This window comes from Hippopotamus amphibius, chromosome 4 (assembly GCF_030028045.1).
Source record: "Hippopotamus amphibius kiboko isolate mHipAmp2 chromosome 4, mHipAmp2.hap2, whole genome shotgun sequence".
Taxonomy (NCBI): Eukaryota; Metazoa; Chordata; class Mammalia; order Artiodactyla; family Hippopotamidae; genus Hippopotamus; species Hippopotamus amphibius.
In genome coordinates, this window is record NC_080189.1 from 106839334 (window position 1) to 106853070 (window position 13737).

The 13737-nt window shown below is 43.6% G+C and overlaps 1 pseudogene; it reads right to left on the minus strand.

Annotated features, from left to right (window-relative positions):
* Nucleotides 1-2226: 2226 nt before the first annotated feature.
* LOC130851265 (katanin p60 ATPase-containing subunit A-like 1) lies at nucleotides 2227-5734 on the minus strand (annotated as a pseudogene).
* Nucleotides 5735-13737: the final 8003 nt, after the last annotated feature.

Sequence of the window (13737 nt, forward strand, 5' to 3'; positions counted from 1 at the left end):
AAGAGATGCAGTTGTGTCCTTTTATGTGGATTCTAGTGGGGGTTGAAAGGAAGCTTGGGCATTTCTGTGTCTTTACAGCTTCTCAGTGCAGGGGCTAAGAATCATCTGTTGTGAGGTGATCAGGGAGGTACATTGTCCCCTCAGACACTGCTGTGGGAGTGTGACTTCATAGTACTTTGGAGTCCAATTTGGCATTTATTATACATGGAAAGCCTTAAAAAGGTGTATTCCCTTTGATTAAATACTCATTAAAAACTCCTTATAAGAATTTGCACACATTCACATATTCAAAGGTCTTGTACTGAAAAAAAAAAAATGGAAAAGGGCGTTGGTTAAACAGTCTGTGGTTTGAGACAATATTTGATGCTCCGAAAGTAATGTTACAGGGACTTTCCTGGTGGTCCAGTGGTTAAGACTTTGTGCTTCCAGTGCAGGGGATGCAGCTTGACTCGTCAGGAACTAAGATCCCACCTGCTGCACAGTATGGCCAAAAAAATAAAAGTCACGTCATGGAAGAAAATATACTGATACGGCAAAATGTCTGACTTACAGTGAAGTTACAAAAGCAGACCAGGCATTATTGTGTAGCCTCTGATCCCAGTTTGGAGAATAATGATGTACATGTGTATGTATGAGAGAAAAAGATTGGGAAAGTAGACACCAAAATTTAAACTTGGTTGTTTCTGGATGTTTTCTTTCAATTTTTGTAAATTAAATATTTTCTAAGACTTTTATAATTGCTTTGTGACAAAAAATCATTTTTAAGGGACTGAGTAGTAGTATTTGAATGCAGTGCACTGGCAGTTACAGTTTCCTGAATATTGGACTTTATGCTGATTTTCATGGCACGTCCGTACTCACAAGTAGAAAACTAAGCTTTTATTTGTCATGTTGAAGTCACCACAGATTCGAAATACTGAGTCTGGATCAATAAGGTAAGCGGGCATCACAGAGTAATTTCTTGCCATGGGCCCGTCACGCACGAGGCTGAATCAGCGTATGCAGCAAAGTCAGGTTCCAGGCCGGGCGTTCGGAGAGACGGCCTCCCGATGACACGAAGGAAGACCCCCCGGGAGCTGCCCGGCCGCGAGCCTGGCCTGTGCTGCCGCCGTCCCCGGGGAGCGCCGGGTTCCGAGCAAGCCGGGCACGGAGGGAGCCCTGCGTCCCGACCCAGGCCAGGGGAGGCGCCGGCCGGTGACTAGCGCACTCCCCCCGGTGGCGGCTAGAGGAAGTGCAGCACGCGGCCCTTGTCTGATCTGAGGGTCTGGTCTGAGCGTGAGAACCGGGCCGTTCCTGCCGGTCCGCCGCTGCCCAGCGCCGCGAAAACAGCCCTGTGTTTCAAATGGCTTCAACATCTAGGCCCTTGGGAAGCACCTTGGGGAGGGAGCCTACCTTAGGGAGGGAAACCTTCCTGAGGGCGAGGGACCCCGAGTCAGGCTTTCCGGGCGGGAGGGGAGCCGAGGAGCAGACGGTGCGGGGCACACTGGGCTCCCGTTCCTTCTTCCCCGCTAGAGGGAAGCTGGCGGGAGGAGGCGGTGCCGGGCCCCACCCCCGGCCCCGCCCTCGGGAGCCGGGCCCCTCAAATCCAGAGCGCCGTGCTCGGTGTGATGTGCGGGGTTCCTGACGCCGTGGGCCGCCCCGCCACACGACACGTGTCCCGGGTGACCCGGCTCATTTCCGCGCTGGCCGTCTGCCGGGGAGCCGGGACTCATCCTGAGTCCAAGGTAAGCACGGTGTTTGCCTTGTATCACATAGTCTAGATTGATTTAAACGCAGAGGTTTCTAGACATGATTTTATTCATATTTTATGATATCGGTTATAGCACATAATGTATTTGGTGTGGCTTTAGATGTGGGTTTGGTTTTTCTAACTCCTTAGGTTGTAGAGTTCGGTGTTGATGTGAGGTCTTTTTTTGTTTTTTAATGTAGGCGTTTAAAGCTATACATTTCCCTCAGCACTGCTTTTTCTCCATTCCCTAAGATTTGGTGTGTTTCCATTGTCATTTCCAAGCATCTTCTAGTTTCACCCTTTACTTCTTCCGCACCCACCCCACCCCCCTTTTTTAGAACACGAAAGCATTTTAGCATACCAAAGGCAAATTCAGCAAAAAACAATGTTGAAGCTGAGAAAAAATGTTTATCCATTGAGCATATTGGAAGAAAAGTGAAAACAAACTCAGAAGTCTTAGAACGAAGAAAAGCATCTTATGCAAACACGATACTCTTCCAATATGAAGTATTGCCAGCAAAAAATACTAAAGGCTAGAGAAGCCACCGGGCAAAATGATTCAAATACCACAAAGCACGAGGCTATTCCCCCATGAAGCTCAATAAATCATTAAATAGCTAGTAGAAGAAATGGTGAGGGAAGGGAAGGGAAAAATTTAAACTATATGATAGACTCTAAGAGTGGAATTCTAAAGGTTTAACTAGCAGATTCATTATTTAATCCAAAACCACCATTCTTAACAACAAATAATGGATCTGACACTAACCCAGTTTTGATGTTAAAAGTCAACAGATAAAGGTCCCTCATGTTTAGAGCAAAGAATAGGAAAGAACTCTGAACCAACAAATGCGAGTGAGAAATACAGATCCTTCTAAATCTTCTGTAAAAAGGTTTCAGCCAATAGCACGCTGGTGGCTTTCTTCAGCCCCCGATACTCTGGTTTGGGTGTGCAATTTTTCTCCTTTAAGAGAAAATCTCTCCAATGAAAAGTTCCAAACCTGCTTTTCTTAAAATTGTGGAATTTCTTCACATTTTGTAAACAAAAATACCAGAAATGAAAGAGCTGACAGAAGTTCAAGCAGATCCATATTCAACCATCCACTTTTCATACTTCTCCAATTCTGCGGCAGAGACAGACTTAGCAATTTTTTTAAGAGTCAGTTCATTCTCCTTTGGTAACAGGCATCTGAAGTTCCTTTTTACAAAGTGCAGGGCTCTCTTCTGGACTTCAGCTATTGATTTGCCATCTCATTGCCATTGAAGAGGTGTCCCTGCAAACCTTAGTTATATCAGCACCAAAACAGCCCTCAATCTTTGCTTTATCTTCCAGTTAAATATCAGGATCTAATTCAACCTCACAAAGATTGATTTTCAGAATCAGTTCTTCCTTTTGCTGCTGGGAGAGGTATATATGTATGTCCTTTTTTCCCATCTTCTCAAAGCTTCATCAGTGTCCCATGGGAAAGCAGTAGCAGCCAGTACCATAACCATTTGGAAGGACTGCCGTTCTCTAAAGCTCCTTCATCCATCTGAATGAGTAGCTCAGATGTAACTCTGTGAGTCACCTCATGTTCATCAGAGGTTCCTCTTCCACTGCAGATAGAATCTCTATCTCATCAGTGACGATCGAGGTGGTGACGTACACTCTAGCCATTTCAAACAACAGATGAACTCGCTTCTCAGGCCCCCCTCTGTATTTGGAGGTCAGTGTGGAGGAGGGGATGTTGACGGATGCTGTGCCACACTCAGTGGCGCAGCTTTAACTGGCATGGTCTTGTCAGTGCATGGGGGCCCGACCATCACACGCCCTTCCATGGCCTTCTGGTCCCTTTGAAAAAGTCAGGCATGCACACGAGAAGAACAACAGCTTCCCTTAACAACCTCTCAGCTTCTTCCAGGTCTGCTGTGTCATCCTAATGAACGCTAGGATTCCTGGAGACGACGTCTGGCCCAAGGACTTCCACCAGATCCTTATCCTGTGCAGCACAGTCCAGTTTTGGAATTTCACCATCACTTGCACCATACTGCGTATTTTTCCTTCCCTTGTCATCTCTCCCTCTTGCTCTACAATCCTTGCCCCGACTTTTAGAGGGTTTTTCACCCTTTGATATAGGATGTGCTCGGCCTCCATGTCCCTGGGCCTCTCGTCCTGGCATTTCTTTGCTCAGAGGTCTTCTCTATTGGGACGCCTTATCTGAGGTGGAGCTCTGTGTTCTGCCCGTACAGGGGCAGCCAAGCAGCAGGATCTCTAAGTGGTTCATCTTGACAGGACACGCCTGTTGATTTTAAAACTTTGCAAAGTGCTGACAATACTGTTAACTTGTTGCTATTCTACCAATAATTCCTGCTGAACCTGCTTCCATTTGCCCTTGACAGCTGGGTCTCTGATTGACTGGCAATGCCTCTGAATTTGCTGTATCACTCCTGGTAATATACAGTCAATGAATCATAATTTCCAAGAAGTACATGTTCTCTCCCTTTCTTTGCATTGTCACAAATCTCACTCAAATTCATCTTTCAGAGACCTAGGTGCCACAGGTCAGCTGACTGCTTTGCTGTGGTCCAGGTGGGGTGGGGGTCTAGTCTCCCTTGATTTTTCCTCTGACTTGGTTGTTCTATATAGTGTGTTGTATAACTTCTGTATATTTGTGAATGTTCCATTTTTCCTTCTGCTAATGAATTCTAACTTCATCTGTTGCATTCAGAGAAGATGCTTTATGTGATATTTATCTTTTAAAATCCACTGAGACTTAATTCATGGCCTAAGATGTCAACTGTCTTGGGGAGTGTCCCACGTCCTCTTGAAAAATGTGAATTCTGTTGTTGAGTAGAGCGTTCCCCTATAATAGTTGGTCTAGTTGATTTATTATGTTGTTTAAGTCCTCTGTTCCCTCACCTATGTTCTGTCTGGTTTTCTATCATTATTGAGAGTTGGGCACTGAAACCTCCAACTATCACTGTAGAACTCACTCTCCTTCAGTTCTGTCATCTTTTGCTTCGTGTATTTTGAGTGTTTGTTGTTAGGTGCATAAATGTTTGATTGATTTTTAAAATTAATTATTTTATTGGCTTGTCTCTGTTGCTGCACGCAGGCTTTAGTTGTGGTGAGTGGGGGCTGCTCTTCGTTGTGGTGTGCAGGCCTCTCATTGCAGTGGCTTCTCTTGTTGTGGAGCATGGGCTCTAGGTGCTCTGGCTTCAGTAGTTGTGGCACACGGGCTCAATAGCTGTGGCTCACAGGCTCTAGAGCGCAGGCTCAGTAGTTGTGGTACACGGGCTTAGCTGCTCCGCAGCATATGGGATCTTCCCGGCCCAGGGCTCGAACCCGTGTCCCCTGCATTGGCAGGCGGATTCTTAACCACTGCGCCACCAGGGAAGTCCAAATGTTTTAAGAGTTATGTGCTCTTGCTCTGTGAGCCATTTATTAATATAATGCCTTTATTTTTCTCCTATAAACCTTTTTAAAATCATTTTGTCTGAGATGAATAGTTACTCCTGCTCTCTTCTGCATTTGACTTGCATTGATTATCTTTTTCAATTCTTTAATTTTCAACCAATTTTGTGTCTTTTGAGCTGAAGTGAGTCTCTTGTAGACAGTATATAGTTAAATCATGTTGTTTAAATCTATTAATTACAGTACATTTAGAGTAATCACTGATATGGAGGAACTTCTGTCATTTTGCTGTTTGTTTTCTATATGCCCTTTAGCTTTTTTGTCTCACATGTCCTGAATTACTATTTTCTTTTGTGTTTAGTTGCTTTTTCTTTTTCTTTTCTTTCTTTCCTTTTTTCTTTTCTGTTTTTTTTTTTTTTCTTTTGTGGTTACCACTATGAGGGTGCATTTAACATCCAAATTGACCACTGTAATTGCTGCATAGTATTAAAATGGATGAACATACTATACTCTTGTCGCGGTTGTCATCATTCAGATGTTTTCAGTTAATAAAATTTACTTTTCTCTCTTTTTCTTTTTCCTTTTTTCTTTTGTCCTACCCAGGATGTGGAGATTTTCTTGCCCTTCCTGAAGTCTGAGGTCTTCTGCCAGGCTTCAGTAGATGTTCTGTAAGAATCAGTCCACATGTAGATGTATTTTTGATATATTTGTGGGAGGAGGTAAGCTCCAGGTCCTACTCCTCAGCCACCTTGATCACTCTCCAATAAAATTTTGTTTTTCTGGCTGTGCTGGGTCTTCATTGCAGCAACTGGGGGCTTCTCTCTTATTATGGTGCACGGGCTCAGTAGTTGCAGTGCACTGGCTTCTCTAGTCGTGGTGTGCGGGCTTAGTTGCCCTGCAGCATGTAGGATCTTTTCTCCCTGACCAGGGATTGAACCTGAGTCCCCTGCACTGCAAGGTGAATTCTTAACCACTGGACCACCAGGGAAGTCCCATAAAGTTTACTTTAGAGCAGTTTTAGATTTACATAGGAACTGAGTGGAGAGCACATAGGGTTCCCATGTATTCCCTCCCCCACTCCAGCTTCCGTGTTATTAATATCTTGCATTATTGTGGTACATTTGTTACAGTCGTTAAACTAATACAGAAACATTAAAATCTGCAGTTTACATTAGGGTTCACTCTTTGTATGGTACATTGTATGGGTTTTAACAAATGTATGGTGATGTGTGTACCACACCAGTTATCAAGCAGAGTGGTTTCACTGTCTGAACGTGCCTTTCCTGTGCACCACCTGTTCATCTCTTCCTCCCCGGGACCTCTGGTCACCACTGATCCTTTTATTGTCTCCACAGCTTTCCCTTTTCCAGAATGTCATAGAGTTAGAATCTTATGCAGCCATTTCAGATGGGCTTCTCTGACTTACTAATATGCATTTAAGTCTCCTCATGTGTTTTCATGACAGGATAGCTCAGTTACTTTTATCAGTAAATAATATTATAAATAATTTTTTGTCTCTGGTTCGCTCACCACCAGGGAGCAAAAAATTACTGACGCATCACTCCAGCAATGCGCTTAGCAGTAATATTCAAACCGAAAATAAAATTGCTTCAAGTGCTCTGTCATGCAGTTGTCAGCAATCCCTCCCCTTTTCACTGAGAAAAGCTGTGAGAAGACCCTCCAGAGCTGCCCACTTACAAGGGGATGAGGGAGCCAGAAGGAACTCCTATGCCGTGTGTCTGGAGGAGCCAAGCAACACAGGGGCGTTCCTGTTCACACACAAAGATTAACCAACACTGAAAAACTTCTGTTAAAAAGTGAAAGCTAGTTTTGCTAAGCGCCCACATTTCTCAGGATCTGCAGCTGTGAGGCACCTGGGACGTACAAGGAACCGGGTGTTCGCTGTGATTGTAACAGCCTCCTTACTGCATCAAGAGAGCATGTCTCACCATGACTGTCTCAGGGGGCGGGGATGGGACACAGGGAACCCAGGGCCGTTTAATGCTTCAGCGGAGCGCGGGGACCTCAGTGGCATCTTCCCGGAGGAGTGCCTCTCAGGGCTGCAAGGCACACACAGAAAGGCGAAGGAAAGGCTCAATGACATCGTTCATTTTGTGGACTGGTTCTGGAAAACAGCTGGATTTTCTTGAACATTTTGCATGTAGTTTGCACACACTTATGTTTTGGATCCCTGAGTGTGTGCGTTTCATGTGTCGGTAAGTGGAAAGTCATCTCCTTCATCAGCATGTTCAAATGCCCTGCAAGGAGCAGAACGACAACTGCCAGAAGGAAGGGGGATGGTTGCAAGGGGTGGATCCACATTGTCACACCGTGGTAGACAGGAATGTCACCAACACTGTAGTGGGGAACCATAGTCCCTTTCCTGCAACAGCCCCTAAAAAGAGCAGTGAGAGGCAGGTAAAGGAAGAGGAAGGTGGAATACATTATAAATTAATTTGATAAAGAGAAAAAAATAAATCCCAGAGGTAGTCAACTAGCTTCAAGGAGGTAAGGTGACTTGACACTCTCCCCACCCTTTTCTGAATAATTTTACAACCGTGGACAGACAGGCCTTGTGAAGCCAAAGCCAGCATCAGGAGCCCTTGCCCCGCCGGGCACTCAGCCCTGTCCTCCCCAGTGCTGGCCGGAGACCCCAGTGAGATCCTGGAAGACGGCTACTTCCCATCCCAGACAGTCCTGTTTAACAGAAACTTATGATGAAAGTCTCCAATACACACTGAAGAAATACAAGTTTCTTCTTTTCTTCTTTTTTGGCCACCCCGTGTGGCATGCGGGATCTTAGTTCCCTGACCAGGAAGCAAATCCACACTCCCTGCAGTGGAAGCACAAAGTCTTAACCACTGGACCACCAGGGAAGTCCCTTCCTGTTTTTTTTTTTACTTAATCTTTATTTTATATTGGAATATAGTTGATTTAAAATGTGTTCGTTTCTGCTGTATAGTATAGTAATTCAGTTATACGTGTACACATATCTATTTCAGATTCTTTTCTCATATAGGTTATTACAGAATGTTAAGCAGAGTTCCTTGAGCTATACAGTAGGTCCTTGTTGATTATTTTACATATAGTAGTGTGTACATGTTAAACCCAAACTCCTGATTTATCCCTCCCCGCCACATTTCCCTTTTGGAACCATGAGTTTGTTTTTGAAGTCTGTGAGTCTTTCTGTTCTGTAAGTAAGCTCATTTGTTTGTTGTTTTTTTTTTTTTTTTAGATTCCACATATAAGGATAACATATGGTATTTGTCTTTGTCTGACTTACTTCACGTTGTGTGATCATCTCTAGGTCCACCTGTATTGCTGCAAATGGCATTATTTCACTCTTTTTTTATGGCTGAGTAATATTCCATTGTATATATGTACCATAAAAATATGTTTCTAATTGTGTAGTTTTGGTATAAGGAAAGCAGTAGATCTTTTCAGCATCTCCCTCATGTTAATGCCAAGATAGCCCTGTCTTCTAAAGCAAATATATTCCAATAAAGAGCTTTAAAAAAGAAAAGGCCAATCCTTGGCCTCTTGTACAAAGTGGGGTAAGACCGTGATGATATGAAGGACATGTTGTTTGTAGCACTACCTTCACTCCCACTGAATTCTCTCACTGCACACGACCCAAAATAACTTACAGAACATAAAGAAAGAAAAACTGTCTTGAGAGAGAAAATTTTACAGATCAGAGGAAATTTTCACATCTTATTACAGATAAACTACACGCCCTATTCCAGCCTTACGGGTACATCATGAGCACTTTGACGATACACACTTTCAGTTCAGAAACACCCAGGTGCTTAAAAAACCAAAACAAAAACTCAGAAACAGAATTAATTTTTAATCAGATAAAAGTAATAACACACCAATGAGCCATTCTGGGGGTGATGGAGGAGAGGGTGGTAACTGGAAGTTCCAAAATTCAACCGGATTTTAGAAATAAAGCAATTTATGTAATAGATTTCTGAATGGATGACAATGACTGTAGGACGTAAGCTAAGCAAGAGGACACCTAGACCAATAGGGTCAAGTAGATACAACAAAGCTAAGTCCAAAATTTAGCGTGACTTCCCTCATCCCTCCATCCCTGCTCTGTCTGAACTTTATCTCCTACAATGCACAGAAGGCGTGATAAATAGTGACAAGAGGGAACTACAGATCAACCCAAGAAACCTGCCCCTCAACTATCCCACACCCCACACCCCACCTTCCACCTCTGTTCATTGTTTCCACCCCTCTGCACGTCTGTGTCCAGAGCATCCTTCTAGATGCACTACCTCTGCAAACAACACAAGAACGCAACAAGCATGAACCTATATGGTCTGTGAAGAGGCTTTTACCTTTAGAATTTTGAAAGTCATGAAAAACAGAAATCACATAGCCTATGGGAGTGAACACTTACGACGTACATACCTCAGGATAGTAAGCAGGGCAGTGATCACATTGTACAGGTGACCCAAGAGCAGAGACTCCGTGGGGTCAGAAATCTACTTTTTCCTTTGATGTCCAAGAGTAGGTCAGGGGGCTTCCTAGGTGGCGCAGTGGTTAAGAATCCGCCTGGCAATGCAGAGGTCACGGGTTCGATCCCAGCTCTAGGAAGATCCCACATGCTGCGGAGCAACTAAGCCCGTGTGCCCAAAAAAAAAAAAAAAAAAAAAAAAAAAAAAAGAGTAGGTCAGATCCTCTCTGAATGTCAGCCTTCAGCAAAACTCCCAGCACTTCCAAAACAGATGAGAGATGACTCATGTAGCTTGCACTTAAACTTTTTAGCTAGCCTTCTTTCATACTGGAAACTGGAATTTGTAGAAAGTCCAATTTTTGCAAGTGCTGAGAGACCAAAAAGAACAGATTATTTTCCAGCCTCTCCTATTTCTATCAAGAATCCCTGCCTTCTCTCAACCAGTCTTCCAGCTATAAAAATAGCTCTTGACTTTAATATCCAAGCAAGTGGGGGGGAGGGGGAGAGAAAGATGGCGGTGAAGTAGAAGGATGTGGAATGCATCCCTCTCCACAGATGCATCAGGAATACATCAAAAGATGCAATAATTCCCACAGAGAACCAGCTGAACACTAGCAGAAGACCTCAGACACCAGAAAGAACTGCAAAGATCCTGACATAACTGGGTAGGACAGAGGGGGAAAAAAAGCAGAAAGAGGAGGAGAAGAAAGGAAACGGACAGGTCCCACACCCTGGGGCGGGGGGATCTGAAGCAGAGGGGAGATTGCGGAATTCGGGGAAACGTCCCTTATCTGATGCGGAAGCCCCTTCTCCAGCGGGCAATTTCACTGGGTCAGAAGGGAGGTATTTGGGACTGTTCACAGAGGGTGAAGTGGCTTATCTGTGGCAGATGGGAAAGAGTGAGAAACACATGGAAGGTCTGCACCACAGCTCAGCCTGTCTGGACTGAGATGTGGGTTCACAGCTGAACAGGGGGTCTGGGAGCTGGAATGTGGGAACAGGAGAACTGGTTCAGGTGAGAAATACCATTGGCAGTGGGGAGATGGACTGAGAGGACAGGAGGGAAGAAATCCACAGCAGAGAATGCCTAGTGCGGGAAGCGGCACGGGCATGGGGGCGGCTCAACACTGCTGACTACAAGCAGGGGGAGAAGCCGCGGGTGTAGCCTCTCAGCACCTGCGACAGACAAAGGAAGGACCCCTCTGGGCCTGGCTATCACAGTCAGGGATAACAAAGGCCCCTGCGTGGGGTGAGCCTAGAGTACTTGCAGCCATGAGCCAAAAGTCCACAGAGTGGCCCAGCTCTGGAGACATTCTGTTTACTCCTGATCCACCGGCTTCCCTCTGCAACAGGCACCAACAATGCCAACCAAGCTGCCGTGATCCTGGCAAGGCGCCACAGCGGAGCTGTATGTGGGGGGAGGAGCTGCAGTTGGAGTCACTCTCTCGGCCTGAGCTACCAGCATCCCTCTGCAACAGGCACCACTACCACTACCCGGGCTCCTGTGACCCAGGCAGGACACCACTGCTCACTCCCTCTCAGGGGAAGGAACCACTATTGTACCCTCTCTCTCCCCACACACTGGTGCTTACAGATGAACAATAAAAGAAGCTCTGATGGTGGCACAGTAATACAAAAAGCCCAAGGTGGGTAGAAGGACACATAGCTGAGACCCTAAGGAAACAGAAATATTATTATTAATTCTATTGATCTGGTTCATTCTGGGGTCAATTCTAGTTTTTTTTTTTTTAATTAATTATGATCTTAGTCCTAAGGGAGCTACACATTTTATAACATTTTTTATTCTATTTTTTATTCTATTTTTATTTTTAGCCTTTTTATATATTTCTATTTCTAGCTAAGTTTTATGTAGTGCTGACTGTATCTCTCCTACCTTCTTTTCTTCTCTATCTTTTATACATTTTTATTTTTTTCTTTTTCTTTTCATATTTCCAGTCAGACTATGCTCTTTTGTTGCCCTGTCTTCTATCCTTTTTTAGTTTATTTTAATATACTTATAATAATATTATCACTCTGTTCTGTTTCCTTGCTTTATTCTCCATAAGACACACTGCTTTGGTTTTTATTATTAAGTTTTGTCTTTATCTTAGTTCTAAGTATAATTGTCTGATTTTGTTTTGGGAATCTTCAGTCTGTCTGGTTGTACTCTTATCCTTTATTATATTTGATTCTAGCATTCAAAATTTCCCTGAATTTGTGTTTCTGTGTGTGTGGTTTTTTGTTTGTTTGTTTTTGTTTTGAATTTCTGTTGGTTTTCTCTTTGATTGTCTGATTGCATACTGGGGTTCTTCTGTCAGGTCTTTCTAGTGCCTTATGTTCTATTGGATTCAGTATTTGTGTGTCTTGTACATGTATGTGTTTCCTTGATTTAGTACTTGACTCAACACTCTGCCATTAGTCTGGGGCTTGGACAATCTTTTTTAAACCACTTTATTGCCTGGACAAGCAACCTCTGAAGTCTGGACTACTCCATCAGAAGTCAAGTAGGAGGCTCTGGGGAAGGAGCACTGAATCCAGGTTGCTAGACTACTAGGGAGTCGTCCTCAGCCACAGGGAAGATTAACTGCAGGGAACTCTCACAGAGCCCGATATCAGAGTCTAAGACCTGGCTTTGTCTGACTGTCTGCAACTGCCAGTGCTGGATGCCTCACACCAAATTACAAACAAGACAGGAACACAAACCCACCCATCAGCACACAGACTACCTAAACCATACTAACCTCACAGATACCCTAAAACACACCACCTGACATGGCCCTGCTCATCAGAGAAAAAGACATAGAGCCACACACCAGAAAGCAGGCACCAGACCCCCCCACCAGGAAGCCTACTCAAGACACTGGACAAAGCCCACCATAGGGGGCAGAGAGCAGAAACAAGAGGAATTACTACTAGGCAGCATAGGGAAAAAAGACAGCAAATCGTGTAAATTAGACAAAATGAGAAAACAAAGAAACACCATGCAGTCAAAGGGGCAGGAAAAAACCCACAAGACCAAATAAATGAAGAGGAAAGAGGAAAATTGCCTGAAAAAAGAATTCAGAGTAATGATAGTAAAGATGATCCAAAATCTCAGAAACAAAATAGAGAAAATACAAGAAACAGTTCATAAGTACTTAGAAGAATTAAAGAGCAAACAAACAGTAATGGACAGCAAAATACTGCAATTAAAAATACTCTAGATGGTATAAACAGTGGGAAAACTGAGGCAGAAGAACAAATAAGCGAGTTGGAAGACAGAATGGGGGGAATAACTGCCACAGAACAGGAAAGAGAAAAAAGAATAAAAAGAATGGAAGACAGTCTCAGAGACCTTGGTGACAGCATTAAACGCACCAACATTCAAATCATAGGCATTCCAGAAGAAAACAAAAAGGAAAGGGTCTGAGAAAATATTTGAAGAGGTTATAGTGGAAAACTTCTCCAACATGGGAAAGGAAATAATTAATCAAATCCAAGAAGTGCAGAGAGTCCCATACAGAATAAACCCAAGGAGAAATACACTGAGGCACATATTAATCAACCTAATGAAAATTGAATACAAAGAAAAAATATTAAAAGCAGCAAGAGAAAAGCAACAAACAACATATAAGGGAAAACCCATAAGGATAACAGCTGATCTTTCTGCAGAAACTCTGCAGGCCAGAAGGGAGTGGCAGGATATACTGAAAGTCCTGAAAGAGAAAAACCTACAGCCAAGAATACTCTACCCAGCAAGAATCTCATTCAGATTCGACGGAGAAATCAAAAGCTTGACAGACAAATAAAAGTTAAGAGAATTCAGCACCATCAAACCAGCCTTACAACAATTGCTAAAGGAACTTCTGTAAGTAGGAAACACAAGAGAAGGAAAACACCTACAAAAACAAACCCAAAACAATTAAGAAAATGCTAATAGGAACATACATGTCAATAATCACCTTAAATGTAAATGGATCAAATGCTGCAACCAAAAGACACACAACTGGCTGGATGGATACAAAAACAAGACCCTTCTATATGCTGCCTACAAGAAACCCATTTCAGACTAAGGGATACATATAGGCTGAAAGTAAAGGGATGGAAAAAGATATTCCATGCAAATGGAAGTCAAAAGAAAGCTGGAGTAGCAATACTCATATCAGACAA